At 29.5% G+C, this 8,124-nt stretch overlaps 1 protein-coding gene across 1 annotated transcript in view; it reads left to right on the top strand.

Annotated features, from left to right (window-relative positions):
• LOC107439307 (metabotropic glutamate receptor 3) overlaps positions 1-8,124 on the top strand; it is a 96,873-nt gene that overhangs the window by 2,272 nt on the left and 86,477 nt on the right. Inside the window, exon 2 of the mRNA XM_071185078.1 lies at positions 6,966-7,030. The gene's annotated coding sequence lies outside the window, so the exon portion shown is untranslated. The remainder of the gene's footprint in view (positions 1-6,965; positions 7,031-8,124) is intronic.

The following is an 8,124-nucleotide window of genomic DNA, read 5'->3' as shown; positions in this document are numbered from 1 at the left end:
ATATATATATATATATATATGTATATTAATTATACATATTATATTAATTATATTAATCCTTTCCACTGGAGAGGCGACTGTCAGTCACCACTGTCACCTGTATAATATTAAATAAATAAATAGATAAAAAGATAAATAAACAAATAAATTAAATAAATAAAATGAAATAAAATTCATAAGATAATTTGAAATAAATATAAAATGAATTTTTTTTAAATATATAAGAGTTAGAAAAAATTATTTTTTTAAAAAAAATAGAACAAATACATCTAATGTTATAAAAGAAAAGAATGATGAAATCTAAAATCATCTCTTTTTAAAAAACTAATCTCAATAATTCGGTGATATATTATTTGCTGCGGAGCACTTTTCGATCCACTTGTGTCATTCTAATCATTTAAGATACCCGGTGAATCTTTAATTTTAAATACCACTCTTTTTTCTACCTAAAACTGTTCGAACGCTATTAAGTTTGTTTATATTCTCCCCCTCTCCTTCCACTTATCAATGATTGAGTTGTAAATAGAGAATATGTTTGTCTTCAGCGATAAAAATGTTTGTTTAATAAAAAGTCAAAAGAAGGCAGCGTTTTCATTAAAAAAAGACCTCTCACATTGGATTTTGGCGATTTTATGTTGAGGCCAACGAAGCCAACCTTTGCCAACGCAACTGAACGCTTTTCAACACCTTAGCAAGTGTCAGTTTCTAAATTATCCTTTAAATGTGGACGATCTCACAGCATATATTCGTTACTTAGTCGGCGCTTGTTTGGATTTAAAAAAAAAAACATTTTAATTGTGAGGAAAATTTCCTATCTAAATTTTGGTAAGCTATAGTTTAATTTTGTACTTAAAAAAAGATATATCTGATAATGTGTTATTTTTGTATATTTTAATAGTACTGCAGTTAGAAATAGGAATATTAATAGAGAGTAAGTAAAGTAAAAGTTTTTTAAAATAATTATCTTTATTTGCGCAAAAGATTTTAACTTCATTTGTCTCTAAAAAGTACTTTATACGTTAATATATTTTCAAAGAAACACTTGTTTTAAAGCCGAAAAAGTAAGAAATTAAACTTTGAAGTAGTAATTGCACCATAGTTCCTACGGCTTATATTTTTGTTATCTATTATTTCAATTTTAAAACACAAGTAATTTTATTTTAAACTTTATTACAAAATATTATCCCTTCATAATATTTAATGAAATTAATCTTCATTGAACAAAGTGTCCTATTGAAAGCAAAAACGAAGACGTAAATTATGACATATTGTTATGTAACTACCAAGATTTAAATAATAATAATTTAAGTGAAATAGATTAAACTCCAGATAATATTGAAAGCTTCCAATCGAATCAAGATTTCATTCATACTTAAAAAATTATATTTGTAAAAAATTAAATGGAAGTAACATTTTTTTATCTTTTAAGTTAACAAAAATTTAATACTTATCTTTCACTTTCTTTAAATAAATATTAAAGAAATAATTATAAATAATATTAATATTATAATTTCTTTATTATTTAAATAAATATTAAAGAAATAATCATAAATAATATTAATATTATAATTTCTTTATATTTAAATAAATATTATAGAAATAATTATAAATAATATTAAAGAATAAATATTAAAGAAAGTGAAAGATAAATATTACATTTTTGTTAACTTAAAACATAAAAAATTCTTACGCCCTTTTAATTTTTTACAAATATAATTTTTTAAGTGTAAATGAAATCTTTACATTCGTGTGATCAAGTAAAAATTGGAAAATAATAATTTTAATTTCTGGGGACTATTTACATTTGTACTTTGTAATTACTTTTTGTTTTTCTTGAAAAAAAAAGAGATTTATGTACAATTCATTCAAATTGTGTGTATCTATAGTGTATTTTTAAAGTGTATGGTAAATTTTTAAATTATTGCATTGTATTTCTTGCAATGGTGAGTTGAATGCGAGTTGATATCCTGCATTTGGTTGCATTTTAAATTATTAAAATTCTTTATTTTGCTTTTATGGATAATACTAAATAAGTTTCAAAAGTATGAGACAGTATACATGCTGATTCTGTTACAAAACAAACAAAGTAAAGATCTCTGGCGATGAAAATATTACTTACAATTTTTTTAATAAGTTGTTATAACAATCAAAACAGATTTATTTATAAATCACAGAATATTTTTTTAGCTGTTTTTGACTGAAGAGGCATATAAACTAGTAGATAAAAAATAAAGCTTTTTTTACCACTTTTTACTTTTCTATCGAAATTTGAAATCTTTGTTATAGCTTCTTTGATAAAGTACCACAGTTGGATAAATTTCAGATCTCGGCTTTAGGCTGCCAACTATCTACGCTTTTCGTAAAAAAATATTATAGAGTCGTAGACAATCAACATGATGCGTGGCGTTTTTAAAAAGTGCTTAAAGGTGCTGAGTTTCGTTTTTTTAAAAGTCCTTAAAGGTGCTTTTTAATTGAGTGTTTTTTAAAAAGTAGTTAGTATTCTATTTTCGAAAATGAGATTTTTTTCAGGTCGATTTTCGGCTCGTAATATGCAAAAGCCTGGTTTTCATATTGTTCTATTCAACGTTTTCTCAATTCATTCAAGCACAGTGCATTTCAGCGTACCGTCGGTCCGTAGCGTATGAAAGCGCCAATCATTTTACGTGTTTGATGAAATACTTACGGGTCAGCATGTGCATATACTGAGCTGGGTTCGGTGAGATTATTTCACTCTCGCGTCCAACTTTGCTGCATTTTGCAAGATATTCTCAATTTCAGACTTAATTTTCAATCCTCTGAAATACCGAAAAATCTCTCCATCTTTTTATGGTGACTCATGTAATCGAGAAAAGAATTCTTTGTCAGAAACTGGTTATTTTATCATGATCATGTGAAGTCTTTGAAAATTATTTTGCAATTTTTTGAGTCGCATCAGTTCACACATTTGTTTGCATTTTGTATACATTTTAAAATCCTCATCGCGATTAATCTGCAACTGAGCTGAACTGTATTAAATACCTGGGTACCCGAGGCAGTTTGCGACCCTTTTCCCAGTCATCTTTAACTTAGTGGTGCTTATCGATGAGGTGGTGGAATGCAAATAGATCATTGAGTTCTGACTGTGTAGTTATATACAGATAAGGCCATAATGAAGAAATATGAAGTATAACATGGGCTAAGTCTCCACACGGTTTCTTATAGGTAGTCCGATCTGACCACTATGAAGGTGAACCAACTGACGAAAGATCCATTTAATAGAAAATCTACTGAAAATAAGAAAGTGGTATCAAATATATGTCTAAAAATTTGTTTCATTTATGAATATTGATTGGTTTGGTTTATTTACTTGTCAACCACTACAGGTTCAATTCTCAAATATTTATGATAAATGTCTCTCAAGTACTTTTAAAATACCGTAATGGCCTCAGACCAACACCTCCCAGATAAGAGCAGGCCTTAGCACGGGTTACCATAAATATCCCTTAGTAGTCCAAAGGTAATGACTAGNGCTTAAATCAGATTTCTGATGCATCGCTTGGAATGAAAGTTGCTGTATCGGTTTGCCGATATAGGCGTTAAATCGATATGTCGCGATATATCGATTTATAGCCCAGTCCTAGTAATGACATATTTCGTATTTTCAACCACTGCGCAGCTTAGTACCCTTAACGAAATGACATCTTTCTTATTTTTCATCCACTGCGCAGTTTGATCGGACTACTAAATTGATCCATGCTGAGGCCTTCCTTCTTCTAGGAGGTGTTGCTCACACGTCCAGTTCCACTACAGTGAAAGAACTTTTAAAATAGGATTTGGGTTCATGCGCACATCTGGTTATAAATACCGTGTGGAGGCTTTCTGATGTAGAAGTTGATATTTGTCTCTTGTCTTCAGTTACAATTTCATAAAGGAATATTTCATTGAAATATGCTGAAGAGCAAGAGGTGGCGTTTTCATAGAGTTTGATATTTAATTTAATCTATTGCATCATCAATTTTGAGGTCGTGGTGTATAGTGTCGTTTCTTACGAACCATCTGGTTTTTGTTAACCTTCTTAGTATTTTATTCTGACAGACTATTAATTTGTTGAGCTGAGTTTGTGTTATGTTTGTCAAGACTAGTGAGGCCTATGTTAGGAAAGGTGGATCATGGATAAATAGAGAAATCTTTTGAGTTTTAGTGCCATGTTTGATTGATACAGTAGAACTTGGAGTTTGTTGTTTGTGCTTTACTGGTTATGCTTTTGATGTGATCGTTGCAGTTGAATTTGCTATTAAGGATGAGTCCAAGGCATGCAGAGATGCCAATTTGCTCCGGACAGCGGATAAATATTTTAGAGTGGTAATCTTTAAATGTGCGATTCTTGATTTAAAAATTCGATTTATAGGGCTTTTTCTCACCAATACATCCGAAAAATTCGAAGGCTTATGTGATAAGCCACTTTGTTGCAATTATGTCATGTTGAGCCTTTTATAAAGCTGCAAAAATATCCGAAATTCTGCAAATTTTTATTTGTAGATCTGTACCGTTACTTAAAATATTTTGCCGGATTCGGGGCAGTAGGCATCTCTGGGTATGTGGTCAAACTGAAATTATGCTGCTCTTTATATTAACTTTCGAAGCATTAATATACCGTGGAGAGGAAAATAACTTTAAAACAAATATACAAAACAAACTCCTACAAAAATTTAAAGTGTTTTGAGGTGTCAAGGTTGATGTAAGGTTTATTTGAAGTTGACAGCAAAAACAACCTTAAAAGATCAACCTCCCAAGGTGTACGAGCAAGGTATACGAGGTTGTTTTATTCACTCTTGAGGTTGCAGGAAATACACTTTAGAGCAACCAGATTCGAGAGGTTATTTCGATATGTACTACAGGATATTTTTCTACACTTTAAACGAATAAATATATTTTAGGTGTGAATAATTTCACCTAATCTCAACTAAAAGTATAGCTGAGTTATATATGAGGATTATTTTATGAGGTGTAAATGAGGTTGAAATTGAGGTTTATTAATGAGGTTGTTATTTTCTACCTCAAGTGTATTTTTGTTTACATCTGTCAACCTCAAAGACACAACTCATTTTTTTGTAAGAGAAGAATCATAAATTAAAACCAAAAATTAGCAACCACCAGAAAAATTTTCCTGGAAAGTGTAGAAAGTTGACAGATAAGCTATCTCTCTTATTTTATTTTAAAACTAACCTGATTCGCAGTTATTTAGGGAGCATATTCGAAAGGATAAAGAGAAATAAGCAAGTATCTGGCAGATGTTTGTGTTCATATTATTAATCTAAATAATTATAGGACGATCTAATACCATCTATATATTTTTTTTACGTTAAACGTGTTAGCTTGTAAAAGAAAATACACATTTCATTTAAGAGCACTTTGTTTGTAGCTTCTGTAAGAGCTGTCTAATTATGAACCGGTTAAAATAATGGGATCTAATTGCAGGGTTCGCCAAGTGGGCCCACTTTGAAAGAACCCGCCCGAGTTTTATTGGATGGACCCACCTTAAAAAAACCCACTTGGAAGGATAAGTGGGTTTTTTCCAAAAAAAAACTTCTTTGTAATTTTTTTTATTAAACTTTAGTGACGCACATTTACTTTTATATAATTTATTGTGCATTATAAATTTGTCTAATGGAGTAGCAAGATTTATATGATTAAGTTTTTAATATTTGTAAAGTAAAAGAAACTCGAATCTGTAATTTTATAGTAATATTGAAAACTTTAAGTGGGTTTTTTTCAAAAAGTAATATTTTAATGATATTAAATCAAATAGAAATTTAAATAATATAGTTTGAAAAGATTAAAACTTGTTCCTTTTATATTGCTGCATTTATATTTTATAATGCTTGAGTTAAAAATCATAAAAGGTTATGTGCTGAGCAATAAAGAAGATTCAAATATGTATTATTATTAATGTGTTATTTAAACTTAATATAAAATACATATAACAAAATTAAAATAACGTTTTGGATTTATTTCAGTTTTTAAGCTTATACAACACTTTTTAATAAAAAAAAATATTTACACAGTAAAACTTAAAGTTTATGAGCTCTAAATGAAAAAACTCAATTTCCCCCCGGGTTTTTTCAAATAAAACCCAATTTCCCCCGGGTTTTTTCAATAAAACCCAGAAGGATTGGGTTTTTTCTAAAATGCCCGGGTTTTTTCAAACCCTGTCCAATTGAATTTTGCTGAAAAAATACATTTCAAAATTATAGAATTACACGGTATCTTAAGGATCCGAGAAGCTGTAACTGTACAAATAAATATTCTGATTGTTATAAAATACAATTTTTCATCCTATTACAAGGTTCAACCATTACCTACTCCTACATTAGAAAGCCTCCACACGGTTTTTTAGAAGTAGTCTGCGCAGACTATTTGAAAAGTGAACCAGTTGGGCGCATGAATCCTAATTCTTTTTTTAAAAGTAATTGAGAAAAATTTATTATGTATATTTGAGAATTGAATCTGTAGTGGTTGACAAGTAAATAAGACAAACAAATCATATTCATAAATTAGCCAAATTTTTAGACATATCCACTATTTTATTTTTACTACATTTTGTATTAAAAGTTTCGTTCGTAAGCTTGTTTACCTTCATAGTGGTCTAATCGGACTACCTGCAAGAAACCGTGTGGAGGCTTTCAGTTATAGGCTTTGGAATTACACGGTAACTAAATGCAGTGACATAAATTCTGATAGTTATACAAATAAATTATTCTGCTAATAGTAAAATCCAATTTTTCATCCTATTAAACGGTTCAACGGTCTGGAATTTTTTTTAAAGTGAGATAAATCTAGATATTTTATGATATAAATTAATATTTTATTTAAAGAAAGTATATATGGGTTATAAAATGTAGCTCTCCAATAATTTCGTAATTATCAAATGAAAGATAAATTTAGGCATTTTTCATCTTAGCTACGACCCATGTTTTTCTTTCCAGGTACTGGGAACCCTGTATTACTCCTCCGAGAATAAATACTCAAAGTGGATAATTAAAGTACAATTGTAAGTAAAAATTATTTTATTAAAACTAGTGCAAAAGCGTGATTTTGAGCAAACTTTTCGAAACTGAGTTTATTATGAATTTAGAATCCGTGTACTTATAGCCTTCTAAAAAGACTTTACTTTTGTTTGTACTCTAATTATTTACGAAGTTACAGTAGTTTTTGTGTAAGATGATAACAGTGAAATAGACTAGTGATTTTAAGTCTTTAAACAAGTTTATCTCAATATCAGGTTTTTTCTCCACATTTTACGCACCTTAAACACGATATTTCATGCTGTTTCCAAAGTCTAATATTTTTCATGCGTGTTTACGATTATAGCACACATGTTTTGAACTACAGATGAAGAGAAGGAGCAAACTTTTATTTCTTATGCATGTTTTTTTCGCAAAGACAAGAACAGAAATTTTTAAAAAATTGCTTTTTTAAATACATTGATCCCTAACTCAGTAGTATATGCATTTGCTTTTAAGATAATAGTTAAAAACATTGTTGATAGCCTTATAAATAAAATCTTGACAGGAATTCTTTGTTTTAGGTGATAGAATATTTTTTTAATTGTTTTTAGCGTATATGCAAAAAATGCCTTACTTTTACCTAAAAATGGTCATATAAAAAGAAAATGATAATAATGTTAATTGAGCAGTGATGGCTCAAGGAATAGAGCGTTTGCCTTCCAATGAGGTGAACCGGGTTCGAATCCCAGCAATGACTGGTCGATACAAATTCCGCATCCGGCTTGCACCGACCACAGTGCTGAGGTAAAATATCCTCAGTGGTAAACGGATGATGGATTAGAATCTCCTTTCCGTCAGGCTAACCGTAGAATATTTTCGTTGTTTTTTTCTCCATGTAACGAAAGTGAGAATTAGTTCAAATTTCTTCCAATACTTATCCTTGTCTTCTGGTTTGGGTTCAAACTTACAAATTTACGGCGTAGAACATAAGTAGTCGTAAACCCGAAAATTAGGTCGGCTGTTCAACGAAGGTTATAAAATAAAATAATGCTAGTTTTATAAGTTTTTACCCAAAATAAAACAAATAAACCATTTTTTTAAAACCATTTTTTTTAAACTAGAGGGTATATATATATAT

Source organism: Parasteatoda tepidariorum, chromosome 9 (genome assembly GCF_043381705.1).
Source record: "Parasteatoda tepidariorum isolate YZ-2023 chromosome 9, CAS_Ptep_4.0, whole genome shotgun sequence".
Lineage (NCBI taxonomy): Eukaryota > Metazoa > Arthropoda > Arachnida > Araneae > Theridiidae > Parasteatoda > Parasteatoda tepidariorum.
Note: the sequence above shows the minus strand (reverse complement) of the source record. Positions and strands in the feature narration are given on the sequence as shown.